This window comes from Pantherophis guttatus, chromosome 1 (assembly GCF_059756535.1).
Source record: "Pantherophis guttatus breed Tessera chromosome 1, ASM5975653v1, whole genome shotgun sequence".
Classification (NCBI taxonomy): Eukaryota; Metazoa; Chordata; class Lepidosauria; order Squamata; family Colubridae; genus Pantherophis; species Pantherophis guttatus.
In genome coordinates, this window is record NC_142063.1 from 201,224,722 (window position 1) to 201,251,891 (window position 27,170).

The 27,170-nt window shown below is 42.2% G+C and overlaps 2 protein-coding genes across 4 annotated transcripts in view; one reads left to right on the forward strand and one right to left on the reverse strand.

Annotated features, from left to right (window-relative positions):
- Positions 1–27,170, reverse strand: part of SHLD1 (shieldin complex subunit 1) — an 82,439-nt gene that overhangs the window by 44,128 nt on the left and 11,141 nt on the right. Inside the window, exon 1 of one of the 3 annotated variants that reach the window (XM_087882331.1) lies at positions 12,028–12,104. The exons of 1 other annotated variant lie outside the window; for it this stretch is intronic. The gene's annotated coding sequence lies outside the window, so the exon portion shown is untranslated. Of the gene's footprint in view, positions 1–11,900; positions 12,105–27,170 lie in introns of those variants that run through there. One more of the 3 variants, XM_034432324.2, reaches the window with a different exon arrangement.
- GPCPD1 (glycerophosphocholine phosphodiesterase 1) overlaps positions 12,175–27,170 on the forward strand; it is an 83,861-nt gene continuing 68,865 nt past the window's right edge. The window contains exon 1 of the mRNA XM_034432322.3: positions 12,175–12,193. The gene's annotated coding sequence lies outside the window, so the exon portion shown is untranslated. The remainder of the gene's footprint in view (positions 12,194–27,170) is intronic.

The following is a 27,170-nucleotide window of genomic DNA, read 5'->3' on the forward strand; positions in this document are numbered from 1 at the left end:
GATCTAGAAAGGGACGCAACTGGCGAATCAGGCGAACCTGATGAAAAATCCTCCCGGTCACGGCCGTCAAGTGCTCTTCTAAAGACAGCCGTGAGTCCAGGAGGACGCCCAAGTTATGAGCCCTTTCCGTGGGGGCCAATGATTCGCCCCCAATAGCCAGCGATGGCGCCAGCTGACTATATCGGGACGTCGGAAACCACAGCCACTCGGTCTTGGATGGGTTGAGCCTGAGCCCGTTTCTCCCCATCCAGATCCGCACGGCCTCCAGGCACTGGGACATCACTTCAAGGGCATCGTTGGGGTGGTCCGGGGTGGAGATGTACAGCTGGGTGTCATCAGCGTACAGATGGTACTTCACCCCGAAACCACGGATGATCTCGCCCAGCGGCTTTACATAAATGTTGAACAGAAGGGGCGAGAGAACCGATCCCTGCGGCACCCCACATATAAGGGGCCTCGGGGTCGATCTCTGCCCCCCTGTCAACACAGACTGCGACCGGTCAGAGAGAAAGGAGGAGAACCACCGTAAAACGGTGCCTCCCACCCCCAACCCTTCCAGCCGGTGCAGCATGATACCATGGTCGATGGTATCAAAAGCCGCTGAGAGGTCTAACAGGACCAGGACAGAGGAACAACCCCTGTCCCGAGCCCTCCAGAGATCATCAACCAACGCGACCAATGCCGTTTCCGTGCTGTACCCAGGCCTGAAGCCCGACTGGAACGGATCTAGATACGACGCTTCATCCAGGTACTGGGGTAGCTGTCGCGCAACCACACTCTCAACAACCTTCGCAATGAAGCAAAGGTTGGAGACTGGACGATAATTAGCCAATACTGCCGGGTCCAGGGAAGGCTTCTTGAGGAGAGGCCTCACCACCGCCTCTTTCAAGGCGGCGGGAAAGACACCCTCACCCAACGAAGCATTTATAATCCCCTGGAGCCAGCCTCGCGTCACCTCCCGGGAAGCCAGCACTAACCAGGAGGGACACGGGTCCAACAAACATGTGGTCGCGTTCAATCTACCCAGAATCCTGTCCACGTCATCTGGGGTCACAGGATCAAACTCATCCCAGATAACAGTCTCAAGACCTGTCTCCATCACCCTCGCTGGATCTATCCCGTCAGAGTCCAGACCTGCCCGAATCTGAGTGATTTTGTCATACAGATATTGAACAAAATCCTCGGCTCTCCCCTCCAAGGGGTCCTCCCGCGCTTCCTGGTGGAGCAGGGAGCGGGTCACCCTAAACAGGGTGGCCGGGCGATTATCTGATGACGCAATAAGAGCAGTAAAATGAGTACATTTTGCTGCTTTTATCGCCACTAGGTAACTCCTAATATAAGATCTTACCAGTGTTCGGTCAGATTCAGAAAGACTAGCCCTCCAACAGCTCTCTAGGCGTCTTTTCCGGCGCTTCATCTCCCTCAGCTCCTCGGTGAACCAAGGAGCCAGGCGAGATCGGCGCCGGGTCAGAGGCCGCAAAGGCACGACTCGATCCAGGGCTCCAGCAGCCGCCCTATCCCAGGCGGCCACTAGGTCCCCAGATGAGGCGTGAGCCAGAACCTCCGGGATTGGCCCAAGCTCCATCTGGAACCTATCAGGTTCCATCAGGCGCCTGGGGCGGTACCATCTTACCGGTTCCGCCTCCCTGCGGTGGGGTGCTGCGGTTCGAAGGTCAAGGCGAAGGAGCGAGTGATCTGACCATGACAAGGGCTCGATGACTATATCCCCTATCTCGAGATCACTCAACCACTGTCCAGAGACAAAAACCAAGTCCAGTGTGTTTCCCCCAGTGTGCGTAGGGCCATGAATTAGTTGGGTCAGGTCCATGGCCGTCATGGAAGCCATGAACTCCCGAGCCACCTCAGACGCCTCACCCACGGATGGCAGGTTGAAATCCTCCATGACCATAAGTCTGGGGGTATCAACCGCCACCGCGGCAATAACGTTGAGTAGCTCGGGCAGGGCTGCCGCCACGTGGCAGGGAGCCAGGTACGTGATCAGCAAACCCATCTGAACCCCATGGCCCCACTTCACAAGGAGGGACTCACAACCAGCTGTCTGAGGTACAGTGGTCTCCCTCGGCCTAAGGCCTTCTCTAATAATAACCGCTACTCCCCCACCCCTCCCCTGTGACCTTGGCTGATGGAATGCGTGGAAACCTGGTGGGCACATTTCTACCAGAGGGACCCCTCCCTCTGGGCCCAACCAGGTCTCCGTAATACCCGCCAGGTCCGCTCCCCCCTCGTAAACAAGATCACAGATGAGGGGGGCTTTATTTACTACAGACCTGGCGTTGCACAACATCAGACGAAGGCCCGGGCCCTGAAGGTCTGTACTACCTGGAGAACGGGTGGAGCCTTGGGGGCCGGAGCACTCTACCGCTTGAAGACAGCGGGTGCGTGCTCTGGTGCAGAAGCTCTCAGGATACATGCAAAACAACAGAGTAATAATAATAATAATAATAATGATACCAATAAGAGAAGCTAGTAGAAAGATGAGAAGGATAATAATACAGTCATACCACATTGGTAAATATACTTAGACATAAGACGGTATGGTGGGAATTAGGTGTTCAGCAGAGTGATGGCACGATGGCACAGATGTCTCTGTGTCTAGTTGTTTTGGCATGCAATGCCCTATAATGATGTCCCGAGAGGAAGAATTGAAATGGTTTATGTCCAGGATGAGAGAGAGTAGATACTTTCTCAGCCTCTTTCTGACCTGTGCAATATACAGGTCCTCAACAGAAGACAGGCTGGTTGCAAATGTTTTTTCTGCACTCCTAATTACCGTATCTGTTGGGACTCTGTATCTGTCCTGTTTGGTTGCTGGAACAAATCAGACAGTTATAGAAGTACAAATGGCGCGCTCAATAGTTCCTCAAGAGTGCTTGAAAAAAAATTCAGTTTTCTCCACAATTGTTTTTATTGGGTATAGTTAAGGGTTTTACACTGGGTGAAACAAAGTTGATATTGTATATGATAACAGCAGCGAGATTACTGATAGGTCAATACTGGAAAAATGAAGCTATGCCCACCATTGAGGAATGGACTTTGAAGATGGCCAGCTTTGCAGAGATGGCGAAGATTTCAGCATATCTAAAAGATCGCTCACAAGAGACTTATGAATGGGAGTGGAAAAAGTGGATAGATTATGTGCAGAATAAATATCAAACTAGGAAGTATCAGATAGCTTTTAACTGAAAGTATTATAAAGATAGAAATGTTTGAATTTTGTGAAGATGAAAAAATATATTGGGGATGGAGGGGTTCAAGTTTTATAAAAAGGGGATTTTGATTTGGATTATATTCTGTGGAAGTCCGGGGGGGAGGGGTGGGTTAGGGGGGGTTGAGGAGGGTTAGGGAGGTTAGGGAGGGTTGGGGGGGGGAAATGGGGAGAAAATGTAATTGTAAAACTTTTTCAATTAAAAAAAAAAGAAGAGTGCTTGAACCATTCTTAACTTTCTGAGCTGATGCAGGAAGAACATTCTTTGCTGTGTCTTTTTAATGATGGTTCTAATGTTAGGTGTCCATTTCAAATCCTGGGAGATTATAGAACCCCAAAACTTGAAGGACTCTACTGTTGATACTGTGTTGTCTAATATAGTAAAAGGTAGAATAGGAGGGCTCCTCGTAAAATCTACTCTCATTTCTATAGTTTTAAGTGTGTTCAGCTCTAAATTTTTCTGGCTATAATAGGGCCAGTTGTTCAATCTCCTGCCTATATGCAGACTCATCACCATCTCGAATGAGACCAGTGACTGTTGTATCTGTTGATTAGGCCTTAATTTATCATTTCATTTTACTTCGATACCACCAAAGCTGTATAATTCTTGGCAGTTTACAATCCTAAGAATATAACAATGGTTAAAAGTCACAAGAGAAATTCAACCCTATACCCTTAAATAGTGATAGACATCATACAGAGATGTATTACAGGTAATTCTCAACTTATGACAATTGAGCTCAAAATTTCTGTTAAGTGAGACATTTGTTAAGTGAGTTTTGCCCCATTTTATGACCTTTCTTGCCAGAGTTAAGTGAATCACTGCAGTTAATTAGTTAGTAACCCAGTTAAGTGAATCTGGCTTCCCCGTTGACTTTGCTTAGAAGAATTAACATTTCACTTCTACCCCAAAATGTATTGGAATACAGGTGACACATGGCTGTAACTACTTTTATCTGCCAGAATCAGGCTACTGCATTCCATTGCATTGTAGTTTTTAAGTAGTGTTCAAAAATGTGATGCAGTGGTTTTTCCTAGTATTGGTGAGAAAAAGTACTGAACATATTTGAAAATCTTTATATGTAACTTTATATAGGAGACTTTACATTTCAATGCACTTTTAACTTGAAATTATGTGTTAATGTGATAAGCAATTCACATTCACAGAGCCTTGATAGTACAGTGGTCTAAGCACCCTGTTATTAACACAGCTGCCTGCAATTACTGCTGGTTCGAATCTCTCCAAGGCTCAAGGTTGACTCAGCCTTCCATCCTTTCTAAGGTAGGTGAAATGAGGACCCAGTTTGTGGGAGCAATAAGCTGACTTTGTATAAATATACAAAAGTATGAAGGCTATTGCTTAACGCATTGTAAGCCGCCCTGAGTCTCCGGAGAAGGGCGGCATATAAATCAAATAAAAAAAAAAAATCCAATATTGTACTCAAAATCTATTCTGTCACCAATTAATTTTTTTTACAACTCTTATGACACTGATGTGTTTCCCAGTCTTGTTATAGAAGGCTGCTGACTTACCCTTCTTCGCATGATACTCTGTAATTAACTTCATATTATCTGTTTTCATATTACAGCAAGATCTGGTTACCAGATCTACAGAGCAAAGGAGAGGTCAAAATCCTTGTAAGAACAACTTCCATATAAAAGAGCCTGGAAGAGGAAAAACAGAATTGTTCTTTCTGGATGAAGAAGGATACATTTTATGCTATGGCAAATGAACTTTCAGAAAGTGATTGAGACCTCATTTTTCAATGAGACACAAGTGTGCTGGAAAAAACAACTAATAAATTGTGCTCATTCAGGCCAAAAAGAATTTGGGTTTATCACAAGAATGAGATTAAAAGGGATATCAGGAATCCTAGATTTTAACAATTTTTAAAGCTTTAAGCTTTACCTAGTTTGTCATTTTTAATTTAAATGCATTACAAGGTTTGAATGCTGAAAGCATTTGTAAATAAATGCAATAAGCTAACAGACTTGTTTACATCCTGTCCATTTGCCCTTTCAATTATTTCTAGCCATTAAAGTAAATGGAACAGGAATAGAAGAAGCAAAGCAAGCAACAATTTAAAAAAACTCAGCCCAAATGTTTATCTGGGGTTAGCAAGCAGATGAGCTGGCAGAAGCCTAAATGAGAGTTGGTGATCTAAAAGGGCCCCTCGTCTGACATTGCAAAGATCACTCTGACATTTCAACAATCCCTCTGGGCAACAGCCAAGGAGAAACATACTAGCTGTATGCTTTAACAGCTGTCATACAAATACCCCTTCTAAGAAATGTGGTCACCTTCATTAGAACGAAATAAACAGAATGAATAAAACTTTTCTTTCTGAAGCATTTTTAAATCTCACATCAAAATATGACCATCAAAAACAAATCCATCAAAAATATGACCATGAAAACAAATGTACTGTTTATCAAGTAAAGATAAGTGCATTGGTTATTTAAAAAAAGATCCTTATTTTCTAAAAGAAACAGAGGTGCATTGCCACAGCTCCTACAAAGAAAAGAATAATCCATTGTTTCAGCTACAGCTCGAAAGAAGCAGGCTCACAGCAGCAATACAAAAATTGAGTTTATTCATCACATTAATGAACTGTCTTGTATAATACTGTATAAAACTTTATAAACCTGATAGTAAAAAAAAACAAAAAAAAAAAAAAACAAAAAAAAGTACCAGAACCACTGGTTGCATATGTGAATTCTTGTTATTTTTACCTTTAGTCTCCCATGGAACCCCATCAAGGTCTCATTGAATCTTGGGGTTTTGCAGAACACAATTTTAAAAGCCCGACTCCATAACAGATAACATGCCTAACTAGCCAACTCACAATTCAATAATAGCAGCTCATATAGTTTGAGCTAGATAGGAAGATGTGAGGAGATAGAGATAGATTTCCCAACCCCCAAACAATATCCTGCGTTCCATGGTGAGATAAAAGAAACAAGTAATAAAAGTACTTTAAAATGAAGACAATAATGCTTCCACATCAGTTCTAAACCCTTCATCACTGCTAATAGCTGTGAACATGTTATAAGCAGGAATCACTCATATTAGAAAGAAAAGTTGTTTTTTATGACGTCTTCAGTCAAGCTGTAATGATCATAAACCCTATGTGTCTGACTTCCATATAATTTATAACCACTTTCTACAGAAGGAAAAAAGATAATTAAATTACTTTAATTGGAGACTTTTTAAAATACCCTGTTTTCCTGAAAATAAGACTTCCCTGGATAATAAGCCTAACCAGGCTTTTGAGTGCATGTGCTAAAATAAGTCCCCCTCCCCAAAAATAAGCCCTACCCCAAAAATAAGACCTAATGAAGGGGTGGGCTTTCAAGAAGTTGGAATTAATTGACTGAACTCGCGAGAAGTGGGGGGTTTTTTACGGTACAACTTGTTTTCCTGCACACAATGGTGAAAAATGCGATGAGCTGGAAATCAGGTAAGACGGAAAGAGGACCCCCGTCTTGCTCCACATGCCCCAAAATAATAAGACCTCCCCGAAAATAAGGCCAAGCGCTTATTTCGGGGTTCAAAAAAATATAAGACAGGGTCTTATTTTTTGGGAAACACAGTAGGTACTTTTTAAAATAGGTCATGAAGGGTGAATTCAGTCAAAGTCTATTCTTGGCATTCATGAAACCCCTCATACTATATACATTCTTGTTCACACATACACTGAAGCCTAGATCAGTACAAATATTTATAACAGGCATGGGAATATTGATATTTTTCACCCAGCTCTCTCTTTATTGTAAGGTGACATTAACTGAATCTTACAAGGTTAAAAGTAAATTTCTCCTCCCTTAGCTTTACAGCCCAAGAAACTAGAGAGGGTCCTTTCTGAGACATTTACCTCTCTCTCTCTCTCTCTCTCACACACACACACACACAAACACACACACAAACACTTATTTCTGTGGGTTCAGCTGCCTCTTATCTGACAATTGCCTAGTCTATGGCTCTGCCTCTTCTCTCAAGGTCATTCCCACATATTATTACACAACCTGACCATCTGCATTAAAACCATTCCACAGATGTGAAGTACAAGGAGATCCACTGTACTAGACTTAAATTAGCATTAAGTCTAAAAATGAAAAGCCACATGAGTTTATCCATGAAAAACAATATCTCCCCAAAGCAATTTTGATAAAAAAAGTAGCTTAAGAAGAAAGGGTTAAGCTTAAGGGTTCTTATCAATTTCCAGTCAAAATACTGTAGTTATTATTTCAGAAAATTACATTCAGGAAACAGGGCAGGCAATATCATTGATCCATTCATTTCTCAGAATCTAATTTGGTCTGGTCGTAAAAAATGCATACTCTGTTGAACTTCCTTTTAAATTTAAAAAATGGGGCAAGACGACTCCATCAAGCTAACAAAATTCAAATTTTGCTTAGTGCAGCCGATTAATAAGTTCATTGTGAGCCTCAGGTCTGGATTTTATAACTGAGATGGAGTTTGATTTGGCATTTTAAACATTGACAATTTTGTTGCCATTATTCTTTCCACTGCTAAAGATAAAGATGTTAAGATAAACATAATCCAATTCTTGGAAGCTCCTCGTGATCTTAATAAGTGGCTAAATGTTTGAACAAACGCATGCAAAAACTAATAAATATTATTTTTGGAAAGGCCAGATTAAGACCAATTGATGTCCTAAGTACAGCCCAAAATGGTGTCCCTTCATAAAAGCAAAACTCTCATGCCATAAAACAAATGTGATATCAGACAATACCTTCAAACCAAACTTTTAAAATTTAGTCACCATGCCAATGTTTTTAACATTACAGATTGAAGTTGAACATGACAGATAAGGACAATTACCAAAATAAAATTGATTAAAGTCAAACAGCAGTCAAAAAATAAGGGGCATGAAAGCTAGGGAAAAACGTTCTTTGGTATTCCCTTGCTTTGGTATCCTAAGCAGGTGCTTGTTTTGCTTATTGGTTAATCCTAGGCTGTTTTTGGGCTAGGACCCCTAGTTTTGCAAGAAACAGTAGTAAAACCAGCAGGAGGCTCCGCACACTGACCTGGACATCATCAGAAGCTTCTGCGCATGCGCAGAAGAGCGCGCGCACATGTGAGCGAAGCAATCACGCGTGTGTAGGCACGATAAGAACCGGTAGTAAAGGTAAGTAGAACTACCCCTGGCTAGGACTCAGCCTTCCATTCTTCTGAGGTTGGTAAAATGAGGACCCAGATTGTTGGGGGCAATATGCTAACTGTAAACTATTCAGAGAATGCTGTAAAGTACTATAGAGCAATATATAAGTCTTTATGTAAAGGATCATCACAGTTTCCCAAATGTGATAATCATTACAGCATCTCTCTGTAAAATTTCAGAAGTTAAAAAAAACTTTTTTTTGCTTCCAAGTCAATGTTGATTCCTGGCGACTACCTGCATGAATACTTGCAATTCCTTGGCAGGGTTTTCCAGAACTGATTTGCCACTGTCTCTTTCCTAGGACCAAGATAGATAGAGTGTCCCCAGATCACTCAGCTGGCTTTGACTAGAACCCACGGCCTCTCACTTTTTAGCCTGGTGCCTTAACCACTATACCAAAGTGGTTCTCTAAATTAGTAGAAATCCTAATAGTAATAGAACTTAAGACTTATATATCGCTTTATAGTGCTTTTACAGCCCTCTCTAAGCTATTCACAGAATCAGCATATTGCCCCCAACAATCTGGGTCCTTATTTTACCGATCTTGGAAGGATGGAAGCAGTAGTGAAATCCAATTTTTTTTACTACCGGTTCTGTGGGTGTGGCTTGGTGGGCGTGGCAGGGGAAGGATCCTGCAAAATCTCCATTCCCAACCCACTCCAGGAGAAGGAAACTGCAAAATCTCCCTTCCCACACCACTCTGGCGCCATTTGCTGGTATTTGCTGGTTCTCCGAACTACTCAAAATTTCTGCTACCAGTTCTCCGAACTGCTTTAAATTTCTTCTACCGGTTCTTCAGAACCTGTCAGAACCTGCTGGATTTCACCCCTTGATGGAAGGCTGCGTCAACCTTGAGCCGGTGAGATTTGAACTGCCAAACTACAGCTAGCAGTCAGCTGAAGTAGCCTGCAGTGCTCCACTCTAACTACTGCGCCACCTTGGCTCTAACCTTGTAATTTGAGTTGAATAATTAGACCCTAAACTGTAGAACAGTAGAGTAACATGAATTCCCTTCAGCATTAGCCTTTGTGGCCAATGATGAAGCATGATATTAGTTGCAGTTCAACCCTGAAAGGCTGTGCATAATTCTAAAGCAGGAATAGAGAATAGATTTGTTCCATATTTCATCCGCAATCAATCCATCATGTGTTTGGCTATCATGTTGCCTCTCATGATTTCTTTCTCAGGCTAAGCATATCCAGTTCCTTAAAACTTTCCATGTACCGTAGTACACATATCTGGTATCTCATCACCTACTTTGTCACCTACTTCCTGGTTATGTTCACTAAGATGTGGCACATCAAGAAAGCCACAGGAAAGGCCTAACCAAAACAGAACAGATTGCTCCCATTAGAATAATGTGTACTGTGGGCACTGGGCCACCACTAATGTTTTCGTTATTAAGAAAATTTATATGGCTGCCCAACTCACAGTGACTAGGAAAGCTTATATATAGACTTAGCTCAGGGAATCAGATTCCAGAAAAGCAATGCAAACAAAAGTGAGCATAAGCATGTAGAATTAAGACACTTTACAAAGCTGCAGGAGGAAGAGAAACCTATATTCATGTATCACATTTAACCATCGATAATTAAACTATGGCCTATGAAATACTGTAAGCCACAATCAGCAAGATTCACCCATCATCTCCCTCAATTCATGCTTTAGAAAGCTCCTGCAAATTGTTATGTCAAAACCAAACACATCATATTATGGCTTAATATGGTCCTAGGACCCCTTCCCAGGGTCTCCAAAATCAGAAGTATTTGCCAGCCTATACTAAGTAGTTCTTGACTTACAACTATTTTAGTGATTGTTCAGTTACATCATTAAAAAAAGGGACATATGACTGGTTTTCACACAACTATTGCCGCATCATGATCACATGATCAAAATCCAGGCACTTGGCAACTGGCATGTATTTATGACAGTTGCACTGTCCCATGGTTATGCAATCACCATTTGTAACCTTCCCAGCTGGCTTCTGACAAGCAAAGTCAACTGGGGAAGCCAGATTCACTTAATGACCGCATGATTCATTTAACAACTGCAGTGACTCACTTAACAACTGTGGCAAAAAAGGTAGTAAAATGGGGCATAATTCATTTAATAACTGTCTTGCGTAGCAACAAAATTTTTGGGCTCAACTGTGATAGCAAGTTGAGGACTACCTATCTTAAAATCCCATCAAAAAAATCATGAGAAGCGGTAGCAGCAACAAAAGCATTCATTTTAAATGTTAACATAAGTACAGGTAGTCTTCAATTTACAACCACAATTGAGCCCAAAATGTATGTTGTTAAGTGAGTTTTGCCCCACTTTATGACTTTTCTTCCCACATTTGTTAAGTGAATCACTTGCAGTTGCTAAATTAGTAATACGGTTGTTAAGTGAATCTGGTTTTCCTATTGATTTTGCTTGTCAGAAGGTCGCAAAAATCCGAGGGTCACTGCAACCATCCATATATAAATCAGTTGCTAAGGTCTGAATTTTGATGATGTGACCACAGGGATGCTGCAACGGTCATAAGTGTGAAAAAGGTCATAAGTCACTTCTTTCAGTGCCGTTGTAGCTTCAAACGGCCATTAAACGAACTGTCAAGGACTGAATACCTGTATTGATAAACATAACCCACATTATTTGGATCCTCCATAATTTTTAAAAGTGGGAAGGGCTCCAGAGGGGAAAAAGTTGGGGGGGGGGGAACTACTGCCCTAGCATATTGAGAAAACCAGGCAGAAGAAGTTCACATTCCCACACCCCACAATCTAAAATCAATATGAATTAAATGTCTCTCAGGGGGCAATCTAAGATTAGTGCAGCCTTTCTTCCCCTATAGGTTCCCCTGGTACATATGTGCTAGTTGTTCCTGACTCTAGGGGATGGTGCACATCTCCGTTTCAAAGCCGAAGAGCCAGTGCTGTCCAAACACATCTCCATGGTCATGTGGCCGGCATGACTAAATGCCAAAAGCGCACGGAACGCTGTTACTTTCCCACCAAAGGTGGTCCCTGTTTTTCTAGGTGCTTTCGAGTTGCTAGGTTGGCAGAAGCTGGGACAAGTAACGGGAGCTCACCCCGTTACCCGGCACTAGGGATTCGAACCACCGAACTGCTGACCTTTGGATGGACAAGCTCAGCATCTTAGCCACTGAGCCACCAGGTCCCTGTCTTCCCCTACAGCCGAGCAAAGAAACTGCAGTTATTTTCAGACCAACCCCTTCAGTCTGTCTCAGGGCTAATCTTCGCCAGGGTTTCCCGATCCCTGCAATTTCCATCATTCTTAATCCGAATTGCTTTTTTAAAATTTTTTTTAAAAAAGAGGCTTTTGGGATGGGTAAGAATTGCAGGATAAAAAAAAGGATGGCGGCCGTTTAAGGATGCAAAAGTTGGCTTAATACGGGGAGGTTTTTTTTTGCAAACATTCCCACCCACCCACCCCCGACGGGTCACGGCATTTTCCCAGCATCTGCTAGAGAGAAGCCCTACCACGCTTTCTCCTGCAGCCCCCCCGCCTCGAAGCGAATTCGCAGCACAAAAGCCGGAGAAACGGAGACGCCTCAAACCAATTTCAAAGCCAGGCGCTGCTTCCTCTTCTAAGGCAGTCTGGCTTTACCGGAAGCGCCACAAATCCGCAAGCACGTGAGAACAAAACAGAAACCGGAGTCTGTGGGGACCGGAGACGTTGTTGTTGTTATTATTATTGGCTACGTCTGGTTCTTTCGCTCGTAGGGCGTATCAATAAGCGTTGTATGAAATTCCACCCTCCACCCATTCCTCTTGTAAGTCCCCAAGCCAAGCCAAAAAAATTGTAACAGTGTTAGGAGGGATGTGTAGAAGGTCGAGATGCTGCTTTAAAATGTAGAACAACTAAAACGTGTGCAATAATGCCTCCTTAAGGTATTTAGGAAGCTGGGGGAAATAGTCTTTATTTCTGAAGATGGAAATAAGGAGGGAGGAAAGAGACCCTATTCCGGCCATCTTGCTTGTGAGCAAAAAGGAAGGGAGGAAGCGAGAATTGACATTTTTTTCCCCCTAGGGTGCTAGGATTATTAGAACGGCGTTATCCGATTTCTTTACTCTTTTTCAGGAAAGCTTTATTATTCCCTGGTCATTTCAGTGACCATGCGTCCTTTATTATAAAGGACAGGCCTTGAAATGTGACAGGTTGTTTGATTTTAGATATTTTTATTAGAATATGTATTTTTGTATTGGTTTTGTTCTTGAGTTTTTCTTTGTACTGCAGTTACAAACATTAACATTTTTTTTTTTTTATCCTTATGAACCTCTTTCAGATTTTGTCTTTTTTCAGGTTTGGCTTCTATTTTTTTTCCCCCCAAGAAAACATTATCGCTGTGCTGATAATGCACACTAGCTTGAAGAAATAAGCAGAGTAGTCTAGTAAACTGCACCAAAAAGTACTTTGGACTCTTCTGGCATGCTTTTTCTTTTTTGCTTGAATACATATTGCTGTTAATATTCTGCCAAGTGACTTGAACAACCTCTACTTGCCCCATATGATACAATCCCTTTGTAACATGACAACAGTGCACTGAAATATTTTCAATACATACCAATATAAAAAACACCTCTAATGTTTCTCTTACCATATCCCTTTGTTCCCCCTTCTCTGTAATTTATGTCTTCCGTATTTGGAATCCCTGCCATTATTTTTTATAATTTCATCTATTTTATTTTACATAGGTGAATGCCCTAATGCTAAAATGTACATAGGAGAAGTATTAACAATAAGTGTGGGGGATCCCTGAGTCTTTTGTAAAATAATTCAGGGGAGAAAACCCATGATATTGGCTTCTATTTGTTTAATACTTTGATAAGGTTTTAAAATCCCATATGGAATCAAAGATATCGTAAAACAAATGGCACTTCGAAGCAAATATCTGTTTGCTTCACAATCTACTGTTTTAGTATTATGATCTTACAAAGGGCAATCTGATATCTCTAGGAAGTTTACACAAATACTGTAAAATTAAAGAGCAATAGCCTGTTTGATCTAGTGTCTTCAGTCTATTATTAATTATTGGATGGGGGGGGGAGAGAGATTTCCTTTGCTGTTTGTCGAAAAGTTACTCTACATATATAACATTCGGGTGGTGGAGTTTAGTAACACTTTTTTAGACTGATGAATTTTGTTTGAAAAGGGTTTTAACAAAATGTGGTATTCTGAAAAGGTGCTGTCAGACTCCTTATGGCTTTTGGTTATTGTAGACCAGAGTCTCCAAACCCTGGTCTGTGAACCACATGTGTCATGCACTGCCCACGCCTACGCCCGGTTTAGCGAAAGGGGAAAAAGTCCTGATAGTCACGTATCACTAAACCGGGTGTGGGCGTGGCCAGTGCGTGATGCATCCAGCCCGCGGGCCGCAAGTTTAATAGCCCTGTCTTAGTGAAACACAATATTTGAAATATTTGAAAAATCCCCTGTTAATAGACTCCAAATACTGGTGATAAAATCAAAAGCACATGCCTCTCTAATACACACAGAATCATATTAATAGTCCCTTTGATTTTGGCTCCAAATTTTGCACTAATAGGACAAGTCCAAGCCATTTTAATTACTTTTTCAACTGACTTCTCTGAGAGGGTTAGCATTAAACTCATGTTAATAGTATAGGAATCTGATTTCACATTATTTAACTAGAACTCCACTGCTGACCAGGACAGGGTGCCCGAGTTCATTATATAAGGGCCAAGTAAATAATGAGTTTCTTCAACTTTCTGTTGAAAGGGATTAATGGTTTAGAATTAATTAGTTAATTGCACTAAAATCTCCAACAGTTGGAGAATGTGGTTCAAATAATAAATGAGTGGAATAATCTGCCAAGCAGCATTTTGAAGTAAATCAGATTAGTTTTTTAAAAAATGTCTGTATCAGAGGTGATCCAAATTGATATTAGTTTATTCCAAAATAGATTTAGATGTTCCAGGTTTCAGGTAAAACAAATCCAGAGAGGTCTTATAAAACAAGGAGGGCAAATATAGTGTCCCTTGGTCCTGCATGGCCCATCTGTATGTGTCCTGAATGCCTTTCTTCCCTTACTTAACTTCAGCCATGATATACCCACCAACCTGCTTCTCCCAATCTTCCCAGCCCCTTCTTTTCCACCTCCGAAGGACATCAAAGAGGAAAGGAAGATGGTTGAAAATCAGAGGAAGATAGGTGAGCCAGTTGGATATGCTTTGGATAGTGTAATATGACTGTAGTATGACAGGAGCCGCATGTTCAACCAGCCTATAACTTTTCATCTTCTCAGGACTTTCCCTATTTCCCCTTGACCATTACTAATGTCTGTGGCAGGAGGATATTATGCCTTTAAGGCTCATTGTTAGCAGATGCCTCTTAGCTGAATAAGCATGATTTATGTTTTACACATTGACTGTATCCCTTTTTCCAGTTATTTTAATGTGTACCGGTTGCTGTGTATGATTGGCTATCTTCCTATGAGTAAAAGGACTTGTTTGCAGTTTGAAGTCACTTGATAGTGGACCTTGAACCTCAGATAAAGCCACAGGGTGGTGCTGGTCTGAAAGTAACCAGAATTGTTACTTATTGGGCTAGCATGTGGTATATTGTATACGTAATGAGTCATTTGGAAATGCTGTAGAGAATTGATAAAGTGGTAAATGGCTTCAGCTATTTCAGTTGCATACGATAGCTAGCAGGCCCAAACCTTACAAATGAATCATTATATCTCTTAATTAAAATAGTTCAACAAAGTAAATAACTTGTACAGCATAATGTGGTCTCCCTCTCCTGCAAAGTTTTTAAAATATTGCTATGCAACTTGTTCTGGGATTATTAAAATGATACTTTTTGTTCACTGCAGCAATATAAAACATATGCTAAAGTGCCATCAGTACTTCTGTCAGGTTTCGATGTCATCTCAAATAAATTGCACTCCCAAACAATCTTTGCTGAAATATTCCATTTATTGAGTACGACAGATCTGGCCCCGACTTCGTCGTAGCTGATACTAACCCTCTGACCCCCAAACCCTTCCCTTTCCGTTCCCCAATTTTCATCTTCTCATTGGCCATCTTTCAAGTCAGTCTCCTCAGCTTCTGACCTCATCCCCACAGGAATGTTCCCCCCTCCCATCCCATCTCCTAGGGGATATTATCTACAGAGAAAATAAGTAGGTGAAAAGTCAAGCCTCATCTTTTTATGGCAGCATCAGAATGCTGACAACTTCTTCCTGTTTCGAAACTAGCTTGTTTTAGTGAAGAACCTCTACAGGAGCAGTAAAAGTAAGGGAGTCCCTGCAGATTTTACTCCATTAATTGTTGCATGATATCATGGAATGCTGCTACTTTTCCACCAAAGTGGTACCTATTAATCTACTTGCATTTATATGCTTTTGAACTGCTAGGTTGGTAGGAGCTGGGGCAAGGAACGGATGCTCACCCCATTGCGTGGTGCTTAGGTCTCAAACCTGAGCTGCCATCTTTCCAGCCAACAAGCCCAGCTTCTTAATCGCTAAGTCACCATACCGCCTCTTACAGGAGCAGTGGTATTCCAAATTTATCTAACAAGAGTAACTTATGTAGACCTCTCAGACAATTGTATTATTTTAGAAATTCATTGTAGTAAAATATAAAGGGCAGTATTGTTTACTTTGTGTTGAATGAATTGATTATCCAAGGCTATTTCAGGTAAGATGAAAATCAATCCATACAAATAAGGCATTTCCCATTGTATTACAACTCATGGTTGTCATCTTTTGCTGCCCAGTTTTCCTTTTCCAACTATCCTAGAAAAGAATTCAGACTGAATGACAGCTTGGCACAAAGTTCAATGTTACAAATTCCTGCCAGTGTGAAACTTAACCTTGTTGTGCCAAAAATAAATATGTCAGTTGTGCCTCTCTTTGCTTTCACATATATGAAAGAGTATTTCTAATCAAAGTTTAACTCTGAATGAAGCAGTTAATCATACAGTAATAATCATGGCTAAATAAACAGGTCTCTAAATCAGCAATCAACCATAATTATCTGCCTGTCTCAGAGTCTGTTTGAGCTTGTGCTCTAAGACTACAACACTTTAAACATTTACAGTAATCTGCTCAAGTGCTTCCTGTTTCAGACATATTGTGAAAATGTGTCAAATCTCAACTCTGAATGTCCTTTGCTGTAAACAGAGCTTCTACCCTGATTGCAAAATCTAAACAATATCAACTATTGTTTGCATTGACAACTGGGGCAGTAATTTTAGGGTGAACAAGCAGGAGGTATATTCAAACGAGCTGAAGCATAAGTAAGGCCAAATAAATAGAAACAGTCTTGAAACACAAAATATAATATGTAAGTAAGTAAGCTTAGAGCAGTGTAGCTGGACAAAAACTACCTTGATCTCTCAAGGGGGCTTTTGGTAACATTAATCACAATAGCTTTCTGGATGAACTACAGGCACTGGGAGATGCCAGAGATGCTGTGTTAGTAGTTCTTTCTCGGTGGTTGATTCCAGTCAGTGTTGATGGGGAAGAGATCTGTGGCTCCTTATGGGGTGATGTAGGGCTTAATACTCTTGCCCTTTTTGTTTAATATTTACATGAAACCACTGTAAAAGAGTACCTGCTGCTTTATTTATTAATCAAATGTATATGGTTGCCCATCTCACGGAAAGTGATTCTGGGTGGAATAAAACAATCCAATGAAATTGTAAATAAAGAAAACAATCATTACCTGAAACCAGTTTGGGATCATTTTAATTGTACATCTTGACCTGGGCTTGAAAGTCTTGTCCTAGTGTCTGGAAGCTGTGTAGGTCTGGATGGATAGGGACAGACTTGGACAATCCTGATAAGACCAAGAGGTTGTGGGTATTTGACTCTTCCCTGTCCTGTGGACTTTCCATGTCTAATATCCAATAAGATAACACTATCTCATTTGAGACTGATGTGTAACCTAGTAGTCTCCTTGGATTCATAGCCCCTATTTGAAGAACAGGTGGCAACTGTGACAAAGAGGACCTTTGAACAGATTCATCTGGTCTGCCAATTGCATCTCTTCCTAGGTTAGAAAGCCATTCAGATGGTCACTCGTGCCTTAGTGATGTCACAATTGGACTCTTGAAGTGTATTCCACATTGGGCTGACCTTGAAGACCACCCTGAATGAGCCTAGAATGTGTCAGGAGCGGAAGTAATTGCCATGCAGAAGTATGTCCAGATGATACTAGTAGGCTTCCAGATACAATTCAAAGTACAGGTTATAACCTATAAAGTCCTTATGACATAAGACCTGGCTATTGGAAGGAACACCTATCTCCCAATAACGTCTACCTGGCCTGTAAAACCAGAGAGACTGGGTGCATTCCAAGTCCTTTTGATCAAACAAATGAATGAATAGAATAGAGCTGGAAGGGACCTTGGAGGTCTTCTAGTCCAGCCCCCTGCCCAAGCAGGAGAACCTATACAATCTCAGGCAAGTGACTGCCCAGTCTCTTTTTAAAAACCTCCAGTGATGAAGCGCCCATGATTTCTGAAGGCAAGCTGTTCCACTTGTTAATTGTCCTTACTGTTAGGAAGTTGGTAGTACAGTGGTTTAATGCCCCCTGTTATTAACACAGCTGCCTGCAATTTCTGCAGGTTCGAATCTTACCAGCTCAAGGTCGACTCAGCCTTCCATCCTTTCTAAGGTAGGTAAAATGAGGACCCAGTTTGTGGGGGCAATAAGCTGACTTTGTATAAATATACAAAAGTATGAAGGCTATTGCTTAACGCATTGTAAGCCGCCCTGAGTCTCCGGAGAAGGGTGGCATATAAATCAAATTAAAAAAAAAAAAGTTTCTCCTTAATTCCAGGATGCTTCTCTTTTTGATCAGTTTCCAACCATTATTTCTTGTCCTGCCCTCTGGTGCTTTAGAGAATAATTTGACCCCTCTTATTTGTGGCAACCCCTCAAATACTGAAATACTATCATGTCTCCCCTAATTCTTGTTTTTTTTAGACTTCATTGGCATCCTTCTGTCTCAAGAGACTATGGTATTGTGCTCTGGAAAGAGGTCCTAAAACAGCATCTAGTGTGACTAAAAAGGCTAATTCGAGAGTGGCAATCCCTTCCACACTGAGGGCAGATACATTCTGTCCCCTGCCCAGCCCCCAGATTTCACTGGTTCCAGGACTGCCTCTTTTTTAGACTAGACAGACCCCAAACCTGCAGCTGTTCTTCATATGGTTTAGTCTCCAGGCCTTTGATCATCTTTGCTCTTCTCAAACAGTGGTGTTTATCATGACTTGGGAACTGCATCTTCTCTGGTGCACTGCCTTCCGTCTGGAATAACTTCCCCACAGAGATCTGTAGGTTTCCGACCCTGATGATGTTCATAAAATCACTGACCTGGTTATTTTCCCAGGCCTTGGAGTACAACGGGTAACATTTTTTGTTTGTTACATATTGTTTCCTTTTAGAAGTGTATATCTTTATTGAAAGCTGTCCAGAGTTGTGTGGGCAGCCTCTATGCTGTATAAAACAAATAGTCTGCATGCTGGCTTAAAGGCAGAAGAGCTAGGTGGCAGTCACAATACAATCTCACTGATTGGTTGCAATCTTTGAAACAGCTGTTATATTTTTACAGATGTGTGATATCAAAACATGTTTTGCCCAAATGGTTGAATGAACCTGGATGGTTGTTTATATTCCAGCAAAGGTAATTGCAACAAGACTGACCCTTTTAAGATAATAAAGAATTGTGGAAATCAAATTGTGTAACTGGATATCTGGGTGGGGTATCATTAGGACACTAGGTGTTTATTAGCCCAGTATATTTATTATTAGAGATAGAAACACAACTCGTTCTTCTGTCCTAAAGTCAGCTGAATGACTGAGGTTTGTCAATGAATAAGCTGATTCCAGAGACACAGAGGTCTTCTGGCAGCTATATAGTTCACTCGCCAGAAAAACCTATTTGCCTTATAGTATTAAGCTACTGCCTAACTATTTCACCAGTGTCCGAGGCCTTTTTCCTGAATAATGTTTGGCACTTATATTTAGTTATTAAATAGGATGGGATATCATAGACCTCCAGCAGAGTACCTATTATCACTTTTAGATTAAAATGAGCGCTAAGATTCTCTGAAGATCTGTAGCCATGCAGTGGAAAATAATATTTCCTCAGACTTGAAAACTGATCTTACTGGCACCGAAAATAACTTGAGAAGTTACTTTCTCAACTGTGAATCCTTTATACTTGATATGAACCATAATGCACTTCAATGACTCATTTACAAAGATTCATTCTGTTGAACGTATTTTGTATATCTGTAAAGATGTAGTATGTAAAACCTGACTGAAAATGACCTGCCTATCATTTGAAATCCCGTTAGTTCTTTTGGTTGTGAAAGATTTAAAAATTTGCAGCATTTGACGAGGTCTGTGATTTATATCCTTAGCTGCTAAAGGATATCCAGTGAAACCACCAGAGAGGTACATGGACTGGAATGGTTAAGCAGGCAGGTCTAGAAGAATGAGGGGATACCTCATCCTGTCACAAACATACAGTTTTATGAAGACTGTTAATATGTGTGCTCTTGGATATATAGATCACCAACATATTTTAATGGATGAAACAAAAAGGATGGCTCCTGAAATCTCCAGTTTTAAAGCCACTAATCCGAGTTGTTCTGGATATATAATTGTGGATTGAGAGGACTAAGAATGCTGAATCAGGGCAGGCAATGCTCCATCTGCCAGTCACCCCTCCATACTCAGCTAAAACTGTTGGACAAAGAGTGCACTTTGTGCACAAGTCATTTCAGATTAATCAATAGGCTCGTCTTTATTTGGAAACCCTTCAAAATTATCCCAGTGATTCGTTTGCTAAGACCATTTATAGCAGTGGTTCTCAACCTGTGGGTCGCGACCCCTTTGGAGGTCAAACAACCCTTTTACAGGGGTCGCCTAAGACCATCAGAAAACACATATTTTCAATGGTTTTAGGAATAATTTTATGGTTGGGGGTCACCACAACATGAGGAACTGTATTAAAGGGTACAGCATTAGGAAGGTTGAGAACCACTGATTTATAGTATCCTATGCAAAGTTTGTACTGTAAGGTCTTTGCAAATAAAGATTAAATTAATAACGGTACTGTACCCAGACATAAATTGAATAACCATGTGGATACAGTCAAAACATTATGCCCAGTAAATGGCTCTTGCATTAAGATTAAGAGCCGTGGTGGCGCAGTGGTTAGAATGCAGTATTGCAGACTAACTCTGCCGACAGCCAGGAATTCGATCCTGACCAGCTCAAGGTTGACTCAGCCTTCCATCCTTTTGAGGTTGGTAAAATGAGGTGACCCAGATTGTTGCGGGCAATATGCTGACTCTATAAATCCCTTAGAGAGAGCTGTAAAGCACTGTGAAGCAGCATGTAAGTCTAAGTGCTATTGCTATTGTTATTATAAATAACAATTTGAAAATAAAGGAGGAGGAGGACAAGTCAACCTGCTTTGAAGACTGTGACATCTACTTTCATACTGTTGCTAAGAAAACTCCCAGGATACTTCGCAATGAGTCAGGAGTCAAGTCCAGAAACTGCTGGACTTGAAGCGTATGCAATATTTGTCTAGGACAGCCATTGGAAAACTAACCCTTCTCATTGAAAAGGATCCCTTTACGCAGGCAAAAGAAAAATTACTAAAGTAGAACATTCAAAAGGAGTTTTTTTCCATGGTTTTATAAAATTGGGGGGAATTGGAACATCCCAAATTATGGCAGTCCTCTCAGAATTGTCTGCAAAAGCTAATACTGTAGCTGGGTATTATTGAGAGTTGAAATTTATACCAAATATGGCCAAAATTGGAAAATGGCTCCGCTGAGTGGGGGAGTGGCTAAAAAACAGTGTTTTCATGGTTGAGGGCTTTCCTTTGCACCACACAAAGCCTGGGACCTTTGAATCCACCCTGTTATATTTTTATGACTCAGATTACCTTCCTTCCCTTCATAAATGTAATCCATTTATTTGCATATTAATGTTTCAACAAATCGCATGTTGATTCACAATGAAATTCAGACACAATTGTTATAACACCTCACAGTATTACTAGTGCATGAACGGTAAGTACCATTTGTATCCAATGAACAAGTTAATAATCCAGTATCAATTATATCAAAACAATCCCCAGGACAAGCAGAACAGTTTATACTTAAAGTCTGGCTAAAATTTCTCACCTGCATCAAAATAAAAGCAAGGGATCCCTTTTGCTCCCTTGTAAAGATTCCTAGAGCTGCGAGTAGGGAAAATCAAGAGGTAACTTTAATGTCACAGACAAGAAAAACAGATTTGCACTGTTTTCCAGAAGGTTCTGACCTGGCACATAGAATTCCTACACAGTGTGCAAAACATACTGAATTTGAAAGAACTTGTTTGATCAAAATAGGCTGTTTCAACCATTCAGGAACTATTCTAAACCCAGATATTGCAAACTTGGAATATCTCTTAAGTGTTCAGAAGACCGCATTTCAAACTAATTACAAGCTTAAAGCTATATTTTGAGAGGTTTTGCACATTTCTGCTTGTTTCTGTTTTCATTAAGTGCTAAATGTAAACCCAGATGATTATTATATCTCCTTTTCTGCCAGATCTAAACATGATCTAATATTCAATCAGATCTGAGTGCCAAAGAGAAGATAAATTTTACACAACTGTTATGGGTACCATGAAAAAAGGAGATAATTAGCAATGATGGAATTTGTTTGCCATTGCTACACATAAATTGTCACATAAATTCTTGAGGGCAGCTGCCACTCCCAGGATTAGTTATGCAACTGACTTTCGGTAATAAGAAAAACAACCAGTTTGTTCCCTTCAATGATGTACAAGATGATTGTATTATGCATGGACTGGATTGTTAGTTTTTCTCATAGCAATTCTTTAGGGCAATTTGGAAAAGGACAATACTTGCTGTTCTAAAGAAATAGTCTGTAATAGAAAGGTTTAATATGTGCAATACAGCAAGAAAATACCAAGGTATACTCTTCGCCATTAATTGTATCCGTTACCTCTAGCATGATTATTTCTTTTTAAAGAATCCTTTACTGAGATTTCACCTGTAGACCACATGTTGAGCTCTATAAACACCCTGAGGATGCTGTTCTCTGGCAGTAAATAGGGAGAGAAAAAAGAACTGTAGGGATTTTTAATCTAGCTTGCTTTTTTAAAAAGGCAACAAAATACAAACCTAGCCTCCATAGGCTATATATACTAATTTATGGTGATAATGATTTTGATTTAATGTTGACTAAAGACCAGTGCAACAGATGAGTAGCAGCTTCTCTTCCCACTCACCTGCCTTCAAATTTCCTCACTCATCTGCTGGTTGAAGCTCTTTAGGAGCTGCTGTAAACTATCCTATGAAGAATATGCAAAGACCCATAATACAGAAGGAAGGTCTGATGTTTCAAATTGAAGTGTTTTGCTGTTTTGATACTACTAATATCATCTTACAGTACCATAGAACTCAGGGGACTGTAAACTAAAGTAAACGAAGCTAAAACTTGTCAAGCTTTTAAATTACAACATACTTGAAATCTGATAAGTTCTTGAGTCTTAATACAATTTTGAATGCTTCATCTCTTCATTCTGTATTGGTTGACTTATTTTCACAGCTGAGCAATAGAAAAAACTATACAGTAATACATAGAGCAAAAGCAAGAATTGCCAAATGGAAAAATAACAGAGATATTAACTTCTGTTACTTTCTTCTCTTCTGCTATGGAAGCTAGGTTTACATTTTTTTGCCTTTTTTTAAAAAAAAGCAAGCTGGATTTTAAAACGCTACAGTTTCTCCCTTTCTTCTCTCACACACACAGGTCTGGGAGATTAGTCAAGGACTGTGTTATGAGTAAAGGCAAAACATGTGATTATGTCCTGAATGGATTTCCATTTTAATTTTCAGCTACAGTGGCGCAGAATTAATGTTAAGAATTAACCATTAAGTTGCTGTTGTTTTATGAATTATCAACCTATAGTCTTTTTCTACCTAAATGATTGTTCTAATCTTGGATTTGTGATTCTATAGTCCTATGGAATTTTTGTAATTTTTCATCAGCCCACTGAAGTAATTGACCAGGAAGTATACCTTCTGAAAACACTTTAAGCTTTTAGGGAAAACCAGTTATACCGGACAGAATCAAATTAAGACCAAATCAAGTACAGGCAGTACGAAGACTTACACATAAGCAAGGCACAACTGTAACACTGTGGGCGTAACATGTAGCCATGAATCATACGAAGAATGGGCAGTAGGAGTTCTTTGCAAAAGATTGAGAAAAACAGGTTTCGTGAATCTGTTGAAAATACCTTTTATGGAGATGGTATAGGAGAATATTGTCTCAACAGGTAGCCAAGTCCTATTGAACTGGTTGATAATATCTACATCATATGCACCCTATTTCTTGGAGGGGACAATATATGGTCTGCTGTTTGTTTGTTTGTTTGTTTGTTTCTATATTGCCCTTCTCCCAAAGGACTCAGGGCGGTGTACAGCCTAATTAAAAACACAAAGACAGACAAAATTTAAAAATAATTAAAATTATTAAATAATAGGCCAATTTATAAAACCCCAAATTTAAAATCCCATTTAAAACCAATTAAAATCTTTACATTGATAGCCCAGCCTGGCAGAACAACAAGGTTTTGAGGGCACAGCGAAATACACGGAGATCAGAGATTTTACGAATTTCTGGGGGCAGTTCATTCCAAAGGGCAGGGGATCCCACAGAGAAGGACCTCCCCGTGGGTGTCGCCAGCCGACATAATTTGGCCGATGGCACGCTGAGGAGACCCTCTCTGTGGGAGCGAACTGGCCGGTGGGAGGCTACTGGTGGCAGAAGACGGTCTCAAAGGTATCCAGGTCCAATGCCAGGGAGCGCTTTAAAGGTGGTAACCAACACCTTGAATCGCACCCGGAAGGCCACTGGGAGCCAGTGCAGCTCGCGCAGGAGGGGTGTCACGTGGGCACAATGGGTTGCACCCATAACCACCCGCGCGGCCGCATTCTGGACCAGTTGGCGCCTCCGGGTGCTTTTCAAGGGGAGCCCCATGTAGAGCGCATTGCAGTAGTCCATTCGGGAGGTGACAAGGGCGTGAGTGACTGCGCAAGGCATCGTGGTCCAGAAAGGGCCGCAACTGGCGGATCAGGCGAACCTGATAAAAAGCCCCCCTGGCCACGGCCGTCATATGTTCTTCTAAAGACAGCCGTGCGTCCAGGAGGACGCCCAGATTGCGGGGCCTCTCTGTGGGGGGTAAAGACTCACCCCCAATAGTCAGCGATGGCACCAGCTGACTATATCGCGGCGCCGGGAACCACAGCCACTCGGTCTTGGAGGGGTTGAGTCTGAGCCTATTTCTCCCCATCCAGACCCGCACGGCCTCCAGGCAGCGAGACATCACATCAAGGGCATCGTTGGCGTGGTCTGGGGTGGAGATGTACAGCTGAGTATTATCAGCGTACAGATGGACTCTCACCCCAAAACCACGGATGATCTTACCCAGCAGCTTCACATAAATGTTGAACAGAAGGGGCGAGAGGACCGACCCCTGTGGCACTCCCCATGCAAGGCGCCTCGAAGTCGACCTCTGCCCCCCTGTCAACACGAACTGCGAGCGGTCGGAGAGGAAGGAGGAGAACCACCGCAAAACGGTGCCCCCTATTCCTAACCCCCTCAACCGCTGCAGCATGATACCATGGTCAATGGTATCAAAAGCTGCTGAAAGATCTAACAGGACCAGGACAGAGGAGCAACCCCTGTCCTGAGCCCTCCAGAGATCATCCACCAATGCAACCATTTCTGTGCTGTACCCCTGCCTGAAGCCCGACTGGTACGGGTCCAGATAGATAGCTTCATCCAGGTGCCTGGGCAGTTGTCGTGCCACCACACTCTCAACAACCTTCGCCACAAAATGAAGGTTGGAGATCGGACGGTAGTTGGCTAATTCAGCCGGGGGCGGTGGTGAGGAGGGGCCTCACCACTGCCTCTTTCAAGGCAGCCGGAAAGGCACCCTCACTCAGAGAAGCATTTATAATCCCCTGGAGCCAGCCTCGTGTAACCTCCCGGGAGGCCAGTACCAACCAGAAGGGACACGGGTCCAATAAACATGTAGCGGCACTAATCCTACCCAGAACCCTGTCCACATCCTCGGGAGCCACAGGATCAAACTCCTCCCAGATAATGTTCTCAAGACCTACCCTCGTCTCCTCCCCTGGACTCACCCAGTCAGAGTCCAAGCCTTCCCGAATCCGAGCGACTTTATCATGCAGGAATTGCACAAAATCCTCAGCTCAACCCTGCAAGGGATCTTCCCGCACTCCCCCCCCCGAAGAAGGGAGTGGGTTACCGTAAACAGAGCGGCTGGGCGGTTCTCTGCAGATGCGATAAGAGCGGAAAAATAGTTAGATTTTGCCGCTTTTATCGCCACTAGGTAGGTCTTGATATAAGACCTCACCAGTGTCCGGTTGGAATCGGATTGACTAGTCCTCCAAATGCTCTCTAGGCGTCTTTTCCAGCGCTTCATCTCTCTCAGCTCCTCAGAGAACCAAGGAGCCAATTGAGGTCAGCATCGGGTCAGAGGCCGCAAAGGCACGACACGGTCCAAAGCCCCGGTGGCCGCCCTCTCCCAGGCGGCCACCAGGTCTTCAGTTGAGTCGTGTGCCAGGGTCTCAGGAAATGGCCCAAGCTCCGTCAGGAACCTTTCGGGATCCATCAGGCGCCTGGGACGGAACCATTTAATCAGTTCCGTCTCCCTGCGGCGGGGGGAAACAGCAGGAAAGTCCAAGCGAAGAAGAGAATGATCTGTCCATGACAAGGGTTTAATGTCTAAATCCCCTCTACCAAGATCATTCAACCACTGACCAGAGACGAAAATCAAGTCCAGAGTGTGTCCCTCTGTGCGAGTGGGGCCCTGAACTAATTGGGTCAGGTCCATGGCTGCCATGGAAACCATGAACTCCTGAGCCACCTCTGACGCCTCACCTGCAGATGGCAGGTTGAAATCCCCCATGACAATAAGTCTGGGGGTATCAACCGCCACCCCGGCAATAACGTCGACCAGCTCGGGCAGGGTCGCCGCCACAAACCCATCTGCCTCCCATGGCCCCACTTCACGAGGAGGGACTCACATCCGGCTATCTGAGGAACAGTGGTCTCCCTCGGACTAAGACTTTCCCTAATAATCACCGCCACTCCCCCACCCCTCCCCTGAGCCCTTGGCTGGTGAAATGCACAGAAACCTGGTGGGCACATTTCAACGAGGGGAACCCCCGCCCTCGTGGCCCAACCAGGTCTCTGTAATACCTGCCAGGTCTGCACCCCCCTCCAAAATAAGATCACAAATGAGGGGGGCTTTGTTAACAACCGACCTGGCATTACATAACATCAGCCGCGGACCCAGGGCCTGAGGCTCTGTGCAACCCAGGACCCGAGTCGCACATTGGGGGCCTGAGTATGCAATCGCTCGTAGACAGCGTATGTGCACCCCCGGAACATGATGTGGTCCCCTGCGCCCGTCATATCTGCCCCTCCCACTCACTATTTAATGTTTAATTATTGTTAAAGGCTATCTGACTCCAAATGACTCCAGATAGCTTACATAGTCATGAACAATAAAACAAAAATGTTATGAAAGTCAAGAACTCAATACATACAGGTAAGTCCTTGACTTATGATCCCAACTGGGCCCAGAATTTCCTTTGCTAAACAAAGCAGTTGTTAAGTGGGTTGGGCTAACTTTTCTTCTG